This window comes from Ceratotherium simum, chromosome 5, assembly GCF_057802395.1.
Source record: "Ceratotherium simum simum isolate JZ-2026a chromosome 5, ASM5780239v1, whole genome shotgun sequence".
Classification (NCBI taxonomy): domain Eukaryota; kingdom Metazoa; phylum Chordata; class Mammalia; order Perissodactyla; family Rhinocerotidae; genus Ceratotherium; species Ceratotherium simum.
The window spans coordinates 6,186,552-6,200,552 of record NC_141904.1 but is presented as its reverse complement, the minus strand read 5'-3'; the positions used below and the strand labels follow the sequence as shown (position 1 = coordinate 6,200,552).

The 14,001-nt window shown below is 39.4% G+C and overlaps 1 protein-coding gene across 1 annotated transcript in view; it reads left to right on the top strand.

Moving 5' to 3' along the window:
- Positions 1–14,001, top strand: part of AGTR1 (angiotensin II receptor type 1) — a 44,090-nt gene that overhangs the window by 10,161 nt on the left and 19,928 nt on the right. The gene's annotated exons all lie outside the window — the stretch shown is intronic.

Genomic DNA, 14,001 nt, shown 5'->3' with positions numbered 1-14,001 from the left:
GAAGCCACACACGCTGTTGTCTAGTGATAGAAACAGAGGAAGCAGAAAAGAATGAAACTCCAGTCTTACCGCATCCCTTCCAATATACAGCTTAAGAACATATATACTTATATGAGTTTAAATGTAAACAGTGTCAGAATTACCACCATGTTCATGTACTGATGATAAACCGTGTGAGAGATTTGCAACCCTTTGGCATCAAGGATGTGCTGATGGCCGTAGGTGATTGTTCTGAGCGGCACTCTCCATGCTATGGAGGGCTTTAGAGAGCCAAAAGGGAAATGACTGTGCTCTCTCATCAGGCACCAAATGGGGGATTTGGGCTCTGTGATGCCCCAGCACTTACTTCCAGAAGCACATGTCTAAAGACCATAGACCTTCAAACTTGACCTGCTCACTTTCTGAAAACCCAATGTCTCCGAGTCTCATTTTTGCAAACGTCTCCCTTACTCCAATAAGATATAGGAAAAAGGCAATATAAAACTGGAACTAGAGGCACCCTGCAATCCCCATGCAGTCCAGCCCCTGGTAGGCGTGAGTCCCATGGAGGCACACAGCAGACCTCACCCTCAGAGGCTGAAAGTGTGCGGGGACTGCTCTGTCGGTCCAACTCCTGTCACATGGGTTTGTATGATATTTTTCATAAGAACACTCCTGGATTTACCCAGCTCGCAAGATCTTTTTTTCCCTGACAAAAACTCAGCTCAAAGAGCAAGCTCTCAGCTTCCCAAATTGACAGGGAGACACTCCCTAGTCCCTCAGGGCAGAATGAAGTGTAGATGTCTTCTTCTGAATATGTTGTGATTGCCTTTTATCAAAGCAGAGGATAGACCGGATAGGAGGTGGGCAAGCGGACAGATGTTAGAGGCGACTTTATTCTTTGCTTGATCAGGTGGGAAACACTGGTCGGAAGGATCTCCACAGTGCGGGGAGGAGACTACTTAGGACTGCTCTAATCTTGGAGACAGAAACAGGAGTTCTGTCACTGGAGATCTTCAGGGTTGTTTGTTTGTTTGTTTTGAGGTGTAGTTCAGCTTAGGAAACTGGGCTGTGCGTGTTTTCAGCAAAAATTCAGCTCTGGAAAAAGTGCATTAATACCTGTGTCTTAGTTGGGAAGACACTAAGACAGGAAGCTTTATTTTCCCTCCTAAAATGACCGAGCCGAAGGAGCTCTTTTTCCCTGACACCCCCTCAGCCTGACAGTGGAAGAGGCAGGACAGGAATCCTGGGTTCCTGCTGGAAATGATTCGTGGACCAGCCTCCTTTTCCTGCGTTTTGGAAACCCTCGGTTTCTAACATTCACACATTTGTAGCAAAACTTTCAAAATAACTATGACATTTCGCTTACAGATAACAAAACACTGAAGAAAACGTTCTGTAAATTTTAAACTTTTTCAAACTTTTAAATTTCAGGTGAATAAGCAAAACATGCTTAATTCTAAGTTATTTTTTTGTTGTTAAAGAACTGATGCTACACCAATTCTGCCACTAACGAGCGACTTTGCCTTTGGTTTCCTGTAAAATAATCTCCAAGGCCCCATTTCAGTCCGTGGGCACTATATTGAAATACAAAAAGTGTTTTCAGAAGGACCTTCTGAACTTTGTAGTGCACCTTTTACCAACTTATGACGACGGAACTCTGATCTCTTATTGATTTAAACCAGTAATGTGTAAACAGCATTTCAAGGCTTGTTTTTATAGGACCAAAAGAATTTAGGTTGAAATCTGCTTATGACAAATGGGGAAAAATTGATTAGGACATTTAAAAGAATAAAGACCATATTCAGTGGTTTAAAGTCTATAGACCTGCACTGTCCAATATGGTAGCTATGTGTCACATGTGGTTGTTTAAATTTAAATATAAATTAGTTACAAAGGAAGTTAAAAATTCATTTCCTCACTTATACTAGCCACATTTCAAGTGCTCAATAGACACATGTATTTAGTGGCTACTGTATTGGACAGCACAGATAGAGAGCATTTCTATCATCATAGAGAGTTCTACTGGACAGTACTGCCATAAACAAGTTATTAATAACGCAGTGGACTTCCATTGCCACTTGGTAAGAAAGTTTTATGTTCTTTTAAACTTATTTGGAAATTCTGAAATATTTTTTAACCGACAGCTGAGAACATTGGAATTTATCTGGTGTGTAATTCTCACAGACCCCTTTTCTTTCTCCTATTTATTTGCATATTAAAATATATAGAATTAAGTATTTTATGTACTCTTCTAAAGTTAGAGGTTCTTGTTTTCTTAAAAATCATGAAAAGAGATACACACAGTTATACTGAGCTGATATATGGCTGTTGGCTTTTTTATCTGCATCGTTGACATCTCCAAGTAAGCAAAACTAGAAAAGATGTAGGATCATTTTTAAAGGCCAATATGTTTTCTTTACTCTTTTTGTTCTTTACTCTTTACTCTTTATATAGTCTTTACTCTTTATATTAAAAAAAAGATTTTATTTTTTTCTACAATGATAGATATGTCTCAATTGTATTGACTTAAATAAAACTTATGTTTTTTAAGCAATTGGAGAGCCAAGCAAAATATTAGACCACTTAATTCTTTTTTCTCTTTTTTTATGGAAATGTACAAGATATTAGAAGTCTCCATTTTTATTTCCAAATTGTATGTATCATAGATAACAGTTTGTTTTTAATTTTTAATTAATATAATCATCCCCTATTATAGTATATTCTTAAAGTTCTCAGTCACCATTTTTCCACTAATATGATCCCATTATTAAAACGTCAGTCTCGGTTTTTTTCCAGTCTCTTATACCTAGTAGTTCAATTACATTTGGTTCCTGGACTGATGGTTGTATGTTACACAAGGCAAAAAATTAAAAACAAATTTGTCTTTGAGTCATCGAAGCATCAAGGATTTGAAATAGCTATGTAACTAGCTGTGAGAAAAGCATATAAATCTCCAGCCAATATTCCCTTTACACATTTAATAGTGTCATTTTTCAATGAAAGCATAAATAATAGAAGTTTGGAATTGTTGATATGAATCCCAGAATCTTACCAATGAAAAAAAGGCAATGTAAAGGTTGAACATTTGTGGGGTGTTTTTTCAGTAAACAAAAATATAGCTTTCTTTATAGATAACAGGTTTACTGCAAATAACCTAATAATCACACAGTTTGTCTACAGTAACATTGTTGCTAGGCTTGAATAATATAGCTAGATATGCTTAGCACTAAATTGACTATGTAGGAAATTCTGACTTAAATTAGATTACTATTAATATTTTTAACACTTAAAAGAGCTCGGAGAATTAGCCTCTAAATTTATAGGCTCTGTTTTGCTGGCAGGAAGAACTTTTGACTAGTAGCAAAAGTGTTGTCATCCTGTCCCTTCAACTAGTTAGCTCTTCATCTTAAGAAGATTTAAGGAGTCATTATAATGACTTAAGGTGTCATTATTTAAGGAGCGTATAGGAGTCATTTTATAAATTCCAGAAAGGTCTAGGATATCTCAGAAATGTAATAATACAGTGCAGACCTGGCGGAAGGCAACCAGTTATCTGGAACTAGGTCTTTGGCGCCTTTCCAGAATTTAGACAGATGCTAGACTGGCCCAGGGGGCCCTGGGACAACAGGAACAAAGTCAGACCACAAGTCCAAGATCCAATCAGTAGCAGCCTTCCTCCTCCTCTCATCCAGGCAAAGCCAAGATAACTTCTGCACACAGCGTGGGCCACCACAGAAAGCATTCAGAGCCACTGTAGATGAAACCAGGCCGTGGGTAAAGGTTGTCTCCTGACCTAAGGCCTGAACCTTGGCTCCTCAGTGATGCGCCCAGATCGAAGAAGAACCAGATGGGCGTTACGCGGCCTCCTGGTCCCTCCAGTGCAGTCAGTTTACGGAGCAGGAGAATAAAACAACTGAGTGTCTTCCTTAACAATGCAAAGTAAGAAATCCAACCTGCTTTGGCAGTATGACAGCAATGCAAATTCGAGTCATTGATGACAACAGCTTCTCGTGTGATATATATAACACTGATGGGCCAGCCATATTTATTCAACTCTAAACCATTACTGAATGCTAGTCTTCGTTTTACATAGAGCATGTTTATCTACACACAGTTGAACAAATAGGGAGCGTTGGAAATGGCCCTGTGGGAAGTATTGGCCCACAATGCATCAGCTTGATTTGGGGCAACTGAAATAGCAGTAGGCTCCCTCGGATTTCTGCTCAAATTTAGATTTAATTCGATGGGTGAATTAGACAAAACATACCATCTGAAGTAAAGAGTGAGAAATACAATATGCACCACTTAAGTGAAGGAAAACTTACACTACGAATAAAACAATAAATGTCAATAAATTTAAAAATTTATCTTAGCTTACCTAAGATATATGACAAAGCTAACAGACAAAATTTGACATCTTAAAATAAAGAGATCTGTGTAGCCTATTTTGCGATTATCTTCTTAGGAGGATGTTTTGATATCTTTAACTTTCATATTTAACCAATTTTTTTTCTTTTTCTAATTTCTATGGTATAACCATCCATCAATCCATATTGGTTGAATTTATAGATATATAAAGATCCCTAGAGAAAGTAATTCTACAATCCTCCTCAGCAATTCATTCTAACAATTAAGGACCCTTAAGCTAAATAGAATAATTCATTTCACAGGAAACTTTTATTCAATATGTATAATTAGTTTTAGTTAACTTTATTAATGAAATGTGGCAAATCAATTAGGTTTGCAATAATCAGATGCCGAGGACCCAAGAGGGGCCATATCTCTCACAAGAGGGGAAGGTGACACACAATTTAGTTGGGAAGCAAATGTAATTAGATGTGATCAGTTGAGTATTCCTGTCCTGACATGGAGTCAGGCACATACCCGAGCCTGAGTGTATAGTTGTAAAGAGGTAGACAAAATAATGTGACTTAGAGAATGTCTTCATGGTTCTGTGGGCCACAAACTGACAGCTGAAGTGGGCCTTTGAAACCACAGGAAGACGGGTTTTCTTCAGACAGAGTTGTGTTGTAAATTTCTTTTTCAAATATGAATGTCTTCAAGTAGGGTAGTATATGAATTCTCCGATTTATCACAGACACCACCACTCCCTAAAGCCTTATACTGGGGGCTTCACACATCTATTTAACTGCCCAAATCCTGATGACATTTCAGTTTGCAACTATCGTGACCTAAAAGTTTGTTACTGAACAGGTGTGGGGTAATCCTAAAGTTTCTTTCCTCTGACTCTAAAATAGGAATAGCAAAGAAATGTCATGACAGTAAAAATCCTTCTGAATGAGAATTATATTAAATACAAGTTATTCCTATTTAGGGCTACAGTTTGCAACAGATTCTGCTGTGGTTCATTCAATAAGTATTTTTGTTGGACACCTACATGCCAATCACTGTTCTCAGCACTGAGGACAAAACGTGAGCAAATCAGACAAAAATCCCTGGGCTCTAGAACTTACATTCTAGCACATCTAGACAGAAAAACAATCCAGTAAAATGTTGGATGACATGGAGAATGGAAATAGAGTGTGGAAGCAGTGAGAGAGGCAGGTGCAGCTTTAAAAGGGTGTTTAGAGAAAGCCTCCTTAGTTAGAAGGAAGGAACTCTGTGGACATCTAGGGGAAGATTACTCTAGGCAGAGGGCAGAACAAATGCAAAGGCCCTGAGGCAGTACTATGCTGACAGATTCAAGGTGCAGCAAATAGGCCAGTATCCTTAGAAACCACAAAAGAAAAATGGATAACAAAAGAGAGATCCAGTATTGAAGAGTATGAACTAACAGGTAGAAACTGGAGACATTTAGAATGGATGCTAGAAGAGGGTAAACAAATGGAATTTTAAAACCTAAATGGTTTAAAGACTTAAAATGCTTTGAAATGTAGTGAAATATTTCCAAAATTGGAGATTTTGAAAAGAAGTCAGGTCCATGATTCAGCCCCCAGTGGCTGGTTCTGTGGCTACAACTCGACCTCTGATCTTAGAAACCTGCATTTGATGTCAGTGCCTCATGAACACCCAAATGATTTGTTTGGCGCCCTTGGTATACACTTCAGAAACACTTTGCCTATCACTGACCTGTAATCCCGTGTCCTGGGCCTGAAAATGAAGTTCCTCAAGTAGGTTAGGTGTACGTGACATTGCCATTAGATTGTTTTTCATGAAAGCTTTGTCTTCTTAGACAAATACACCAATGAACTTAGGTCCCAGGGATATCACCGAATGCAAAATGATTTCATATACTGGTTATTCCATTTAAATTGCTTTATCGTCAAGTCCAACAAAAAGAAAATTCTAAATAAAAAGATACATTTGGGTTTGTATATGTGGCATCCATCCACATAAAACTAGGAATAAAATTATTTAATGGAAAATTTCAAATTCAACCAACTCTAAACACATAAGATTGTCTGAATGAGAAGGAACAATCCTGACTTTGTGTTATTTTTTAGTGGTGTTGTTTTCTTATAATCCCCACGCTTTTTTCCTATCCTGCTATTCTTCAAGATTTCCTAATGAGGATTAGGGAACAGGCATATTTAACAATCTGTATTTGCAGGTTGGAAACAAGAAAATGAAGACTAATAGTTTCTCTCCTGCTAATTTGATTTTCTACAGCTCCTCTCCTATCAGCTGAGGCAAAGGACTTAGTTACTATTTCCAGCAGATGGGGCCAAGGAAAAGACAAGCATCTGGGACGTCACGCTTCCCCCAGATGGGCAAGCTGCCTTACAGGCCTCTGTTAGAGACTTCCCCGAGAGTAAGAAATGAGAAGTGATCATGAACAGAATGAGAAAAAAAGGCAACTCCCTTTATTCTAGAAAAACAATACTCAATGGTTGGTTAACAGTGCTACAGTAAACATTCTGTACATTTCTGCTGCCCGTGTGGAAAGTTTTAGGGTCTGTGCTCAGAAGTGAAAATATGATTTGACTTCCAAAGTAGTGGTGACATAAGGAGGCTCCTGGAAACGGGGTGCGCTGAGTTGACAGAAAGACGTGGGGTTCAGTCCTTAACTGCCAATGTGTGGCTGGCTCTCTAAACTGAAATATGACCCAAAAAGAACCTCCTCTTGTATAATTCCACAGGCTAGTTAATGGTACGAATACTTAGTTATTTATAACCACCCTGGAATTTATTTTCCAATACCCCTTGTATCGCTGACATCCCATTGAATCAGCCCTGCAAGGAACTAGAACATTTGGAGAGTATGCAATATGTAACTTTAAGGGAGAGGTTTTCCTTTTCTCACACAAAAACGTGAAAGTTGGTTTGAATTGCCGTGGATGTCTGTCCAGGCGAGTGCCTGCGATTTCAGGGAGCATATTTCTCTTTTGTAATTCCCGTATGTCCTTGGAAATGGGTGCATAAAGGCGGGGCTGCCAAGTCTAGTCCTTCTCCTCCCAGGAAAACCTTTTTAGTTGTATGTCAGTAGCTGGTCTTTGTTCTCATCAGTGCTTGTTGCAAAATACAGCAATTCTAACTCTAAATCCCCATAGTATTGGGAAGACAAGTTGAGTTAAAATAATGCCTGCAATTTAATCAGTATTCTGTCCCTAATAAAAAGCTAGTTCACAGCTTCCTTCAAATCCCTCGCCCACAGATTTCCCTCCTGAAAGGGGATACTATACAGCATTTTGGGGAAAACAAACTTCTCTCAGTCGCTAGGGGTGGAGTAATGAAAGGGTTGAACATGGCATTTTTAGCATGATCACGTCTCTTCTTTCTGTTCCCTGAGGTTGGACTGATTTTTAACTTCAGGTTTTAACTGCCCTGAAAATAATTTCTGTCTCTAGTTGACTCGTATTTCAATGCAACATTTTATCTTCTTAATCTGGTAGACTCACAAATTTAAATAATCATCCAGATCAGAAAAGAAATATGTGAGACTTAACGTCATTTAAATGGCACAATCTTCTCACTCAAAAAATTAAAAATAAAATGTCTCAAATCTAGGAATGAAGCATCCTTGAAACTTTCTCAACTTGCGATCTAGTTTTACGGGTGAAAACTGTAGGAGACCAGTTTGGGAAGCGAGCAGTGCCGGGTACTGTTTTCATACACGTCGTCTTATCTGCTCCTCATGACAGCCCTTAGAGGTAACAATGATTATTGCCATTGTATTATATGGCAATATCTGTTTTATAAACGTAGACACAAAGAAGCAGAGAAAATAATCATTAATGTCTACTAACTGGACACTTACTGGCTTAGGCACTGGGTCAGTCACTCCATCTGCATTTTCTTACTTTTAATCCACCGAAGAACCCCCGCAGGCCAGGCTCTCTTATTGGGTTCATTCTTGCACAGACACTGAGCCTAATGGGCCCACATTGCTAACCAGCTCCAGGACCGGAACTGGAGTTTGGCACCAACTCCAATGCCCCGGTTCTGACCATTTCTCTCCCAGATGTAATCCATCAAATTCCCCAGAGCCTGAGATCTTCCTGTCGCTGTCTTTAATTAACTGCTACACTATCAACATTTTTTTACATATGTGTATACAAGTGAACACTGTGCTAATAGTTAATTAAGGTTTATACTGATATTGGGTGCAAGTGTAAGCTAGCATCATTTTGAATAATAGAAAAGTCAGGAGTTCAGAAAGGAATGTTCAGGATTGGGTAAAGCTCATAGTTTTCTGTCACATTTCAGTGAGAAAATTGTCAATTCATATGCCACCGGCCATATGCAGAAATGCAACAGGAAATGAAGAAAAAACTACTTTAAATAATATGGTCTGTAGTGCAAATGATTGCACCGTGCATTAGTTTCCTTCTGCTGTAGAACTGATCATTTGGATTATGTAGACAAGCAGTGTAAGGCATTACTAAAATTATCCTTGAATCTTAGCTTTGAGATCTATATAAAACACCAGGCGATTTGCCTGAGTGTACATAGAAAACACTTTTTAAAAGGATTGGGATGGGTTATTTTCTCTTCTGTTAAATATTAGCCTTTGAAATGAACCCAGCTGATCTACTAAATAACACTTGCAAATTGTTGTGTTTTAACAAAGTGACAGACTGAGAGAGAAGCCACTCTAGACCTGCTCATGCTTCTGGAGGCGTTGCAGGCCAGGCATAATGTTTTAAAGGAAGGGAGCCTCTTAGTGTTACACCTTGCCTGGCAACAAATGTAGCCATTTACTCCAAATGCAGGCATAATTAGCATCTATGAAAATCGAGCCTCAGAATACCAAACCCCTGGTGCAATACTCAGTAAATTACAGCCTTTACATCTGTAATATTTTCAACCACTCTATTTAAATATATGAATATCTAAGTATGTGATGTTTTAGGAGGCCTGCTCTATAATGCTATGGAAAGGTTTCATCCTTATTAATCAGGTGTCCTGTAAACGGGACACCTCATTTTAGAAGGCTCAGAGCCTGCCCCACTGGCAGAGGGCAGACCCAAATGGGCCACTCCAGTGAAAATCCTGGGCGAACGTGAACACAGGGAAAACCGGGGACCTAGCGTGCAGTAGACGCCACTAGCAATTATCACCTGTACTGTAGCTTTAACCAGGCAGGGCAGGCTCATGCCTTCATTTCTAAAATTGCAGCAGAGCCTTATAAAGTAAACCTGAAAGAACGTTAATTTTAATCTAATCTTGGATGACCAATAAAAGAAAATCTTAATCAAAAACCCTCATAAAAGCAGTAAAATCGGTGTTTTAAATGAGCTAAACTCAGAATTAATTAAATTAACTTTGCTTTTGTTGCAATAGGAAAATAAATGCTTTAAAACTTAAAAGTTAAAACACAGAGGTCTTAGCGTACATTGGGGAGAAAACTCTTTTGCAGAAAATAAATTTTGTTCCTCTGACTTGTGACTGGCCACTGATTTCTGAGTTCCAGAGTATGAAGTTGTGCTCAGCTGACCACTAGAAAGAGCGGGGAAGACTCCCCTGCTGGATGGAAAGGTTCCTATTAGCTTTTCTCCTTCATTTCCTAAAGTGTTGTGATTTTTATTCCCTGGTGTTATGTCTTAAAAGGATTTTAAATCCTAAAGCATAGAAATAGGTATTAAAATTGGGACCTGCAAGTCTCAGCCAGTTGAGTATGATTTTTTTAAAGTAGGTAATACAGACCTCTAGTGGTTGAACAGTTTGAAAGGCTCCGCAAGGAAAGGAAATTGTGAGGTAAGTGCCTGCATTTTAAGGAGGAAAAACAGTTGTTAGTTAAAATTACTCATATTGCAAAATTCACATATTTCAAACAAACATAAAAAGGTGAGAATGTGCTTCAAGGGAAGGGGGAGCACTTCCCATCCTTTTCCGTGCTCCCTGATTCTCCTAAAACAGCAGGAACCCTCCCACCCAAGTCCCAGCGAGAAGTCTGGCTCTCTGTTGGTTTTCCTCTAAAAGATTAACATCCAATTCATTTCTTATAATAGATATATGAGTGGAGCTGAAGACTATTTGTGTTACACAAAATCGATTTTATTTCCCTCGGTACACAGTTTTGCCTCACTGGGACTCTTCTTCCTCTCTACTCCAAGGGCTGCCCGTGACAATTCACGAGCCCCTCACCCTACCACAGCCTGCCTGGCCTTTCTCAGGTTCTCTCCGTTGGCAGCCACACTTCCCTGGAGTAGGCTCAGTGGTTGGGGTGGCTCTCCAGTCTACATGAGTGGCAAACTATTGGATCCATGCACAAGTTTACATGATACTAAATGTCCCTCTAAACCCTGCTTCTCAAATTTGAATGGCTACACAACCCACCTGGGGAATCTTGTTGAAATACAGATTCTGACTCAGTAGGTCTGGGGTTGCTTTGCTCTAAGCTCCCAGATGATGCCAAAGCTGCCCCTCCAGGGCCACACTGGTAGCAGCGAGGAGACTGTATCATCTCTAATTTTTATTTCACTTTGTCTTTTTACTGATTTCTTCATCTTTTTGCATTTTTACTTTAATAGCATCTCTTGAAATTTAATTTTTGCATTTATAAAACTCTTAAAGTTCTCTTTCACATGACTGCACAAATATCACTGGGAACCTGTCATTCAAGTTTCCTAAAGTTGATCTTACATTTTAAAAATGGATCCAAGGTCATCTGTTTAGGTCGGTGGGTTCTTGGTGGCTGTGATCACCTCTCTAAGCACTTGGAGTCACTGGGCACTTGTCGCCACATGAAACATCTATTAGCCCTATTGGGAGAGTGGGTGAGATTCAGTTTGTGCATGTTGAAAAGCTACTAAGGGCCCAAAGAAACATCCACATCATCAAATCAGGCAGAAAAAAGCACAAGCTGAAACCATACAAGTCAACAGATCAGAGCAAAATGTGGGAAAATACGCTTTTTCAGGCAAAATCTATTATGATTCCTTTGTCTGCATAACTTCCTATCATAGCATGTTGTCAACCTTAATTTTGAAATCCATAATTTTAGAACTTATGTCACGGGGTAGTCTTTAAAAGCCTCATGCAAACTTTTAACATCTAGTTCCAAGTCAAAAGTAATATATTAAGAAGCCGTAGCATGGAGGGAGAACATAAATAATCATCATTGCCCTGCATGAACAGTAATTCACAGATTTGGCTCAGACACGACTTAGATGAAATAATTAACTATGTACAGTACTTAACAGTATAAAAGTAATTAATCTAGCTGCCTCATACTGGTTTGGCCTAAATAAACATGCAATAAAAAAGCCATATGATTTTATTATTTTTTCACTCATGTTACTACTTTAGTAAGGTGGAATTTTAATATGTCACAAGAAAGATACCTTTCTCTTAAAAATACCACTTTCTTTTGAAATATTCATGTCCTGATTATAAGCTGAATGAGTTCCATATATTTATAATTGTGGGCAGATGTTCTCAATTAATAGTTTTATGCATTCTACTTCACAGGAGTTTGGTGAAAATGATTGTCTATTTTAAATTAAGGTGTAAATCAGAAAAAAAAATGATTTTTTTAAATACAAATCACATAGACTCCATTGATGGTACTACAGTCTCGTGGTGGTGTAGCTTTGGCAAAATGTTTCAGGTAAACTTGCTATTTTCCCTTCTGGGAGGAGACAAGTTGCCTTGTGGCCCATAGGCCCTTTAGTCCACAAGGTAAAGGGTAGGGTCACTGGTTGGTATGAGGGCAACAAATAAGGCAGGTACCCCTGCTGGGCAAGAGAAAGGGCTTGGGTGATTCCTGCTAGGGAGAGAGGAGGTTCATCCCACTCAGAGGTTCATCCCACTCAGGTGTTCTTTTAAAAAGTCTACTCTTAGTGTGGATGCTCCTTTGCCTAATCTTATAGACCATGACGTGTTCTCCCCTATAGGATTCCATTGATTAATCACTGTATTATTATCCCCATTTCACCAATGGCCAAAGAAGAGGATGAAGCTGAGTAATTCTTCCAGAATCAAATAGCACACAAGATGTAGGGTCAAAATTCAACCCCAAGACTTCTGCTTCCAGATAAGCGGGAGTAACAGGGATTTACCTTCTCACCTAAAACACTAAAACAATGGTTTTCAAGACAGTGGACATCAGGCACAAGGGCAGTGATCTCTGAGAGGTGGGAAACAGATGAAATGAGCCCTACGATTGCCCCAGCTCACTGCCTGGAGGGAGTTCCCCGCCATGCTGCAGGGAAGGAGAATCCAGAAGGAGCTCCCAGGTCACCTGAGTTGAGATGGAGCTAGGAGTCCAGAGGAGCAAAGAGCTAGAGTTCACAGGGCAGAGTTCCAGAAAGTAGAGGCTCTCTCTTTACAAAGAAAGAGCCCAGAGATCTGCAAAGGGTCCCCCTTTTGTTTCAGTGCATGTGTGTGAGTAATCACCCAAAAGGATTAGATAATCTCCAGAGATCATCCAGAGCCGGAAAATAGTTCCTGTTCCCACCAGGCAGAGTGGAAAACCACGATTCATGGGGCATCAGGTAGCATACTCAGAAGGGTTTTGCCTCAGGAATGGGAAGAAATCAGCCCTGGACTCCATGCTGCTCTGGTGCCACCTAACAAAGCTTAAAGCCAGATCTGAAGGGATCAAACTGGTAGCAAGTAACTTAACTGTTGCCCAGAACAAAGCTGGGGGATTTTTATAGAAATACAAAAACATCCAATACCCAACAAGGTTGAATTCAGAGTGTTTAGCATCCATTCAAAAATTACCAGGGATGCAAAGAAGCAGGAAAGTACAATCCATAAAGAGGAAAAAAAATCGATCAATGGAAACAGACCCAGTGATGACACAGAGGATAGAATTAGTACACAAGGACATTAAACTGTTGTTATAACTGTATTCCATATGTTAAAGAAGCTAGAGGAAAGTTTGAACATGTTAAGTAGAGACATGGAAGATATAAAAAAGACTGAAATTGAATTTCTAGAGATGAAAACTACAATGTCTGAGATGAAAACTCAAATCGGGCCTTCAGAGACTAAGACCATGTTCCTTCCACGGACCCCACAATATTCTTCCCTGGATCCTGAGTTTGATCCCTGAGTTAATATTTGCTTAATACTTCCAGGTGAATGCTTCCTTTTAGAGGTGCTCAGCAGCTAAAGACAAGAGAGTTCCTGATGCCTCATGTGGGCCCTTTCCCGTCTCGCTTTGATCCCTCCTGGCCTGTCTCTGGCTCGTGGAGCTAATTCTGCCCCTGCCATGGACTGACTCTCCCTCGCTCTAGCAGGAAGACTCCTCAGTAAAGTAGCTGCTAGCAGTCCTCAACAGGGCCCTTCTGAGTAATAAGAAACTTTACATTATCACACCACCATTTTCCATCTCGATTTTCTGTCTCACCTGGAAAACTGTATGGTTTGAAAAAGCATGAAATTTGATCTCTTCACATGAAATAAAATTAAAGTGGAATTTAGTACTGTTGCAGCCTCCACCCTTCCCATCCAAGGGACTGTGTATAAAATCGTGACTGTTCTTCCAGCAAACCAAGCCATTAACCAAAATGTCGATGTTGTCCTTTTATGGAATTCCCTATAGGCTCGTGAGAATTAAACTATTTTCCAAAAAAGCTGAAAACTCAACTTATTCTCTGGGAAGTT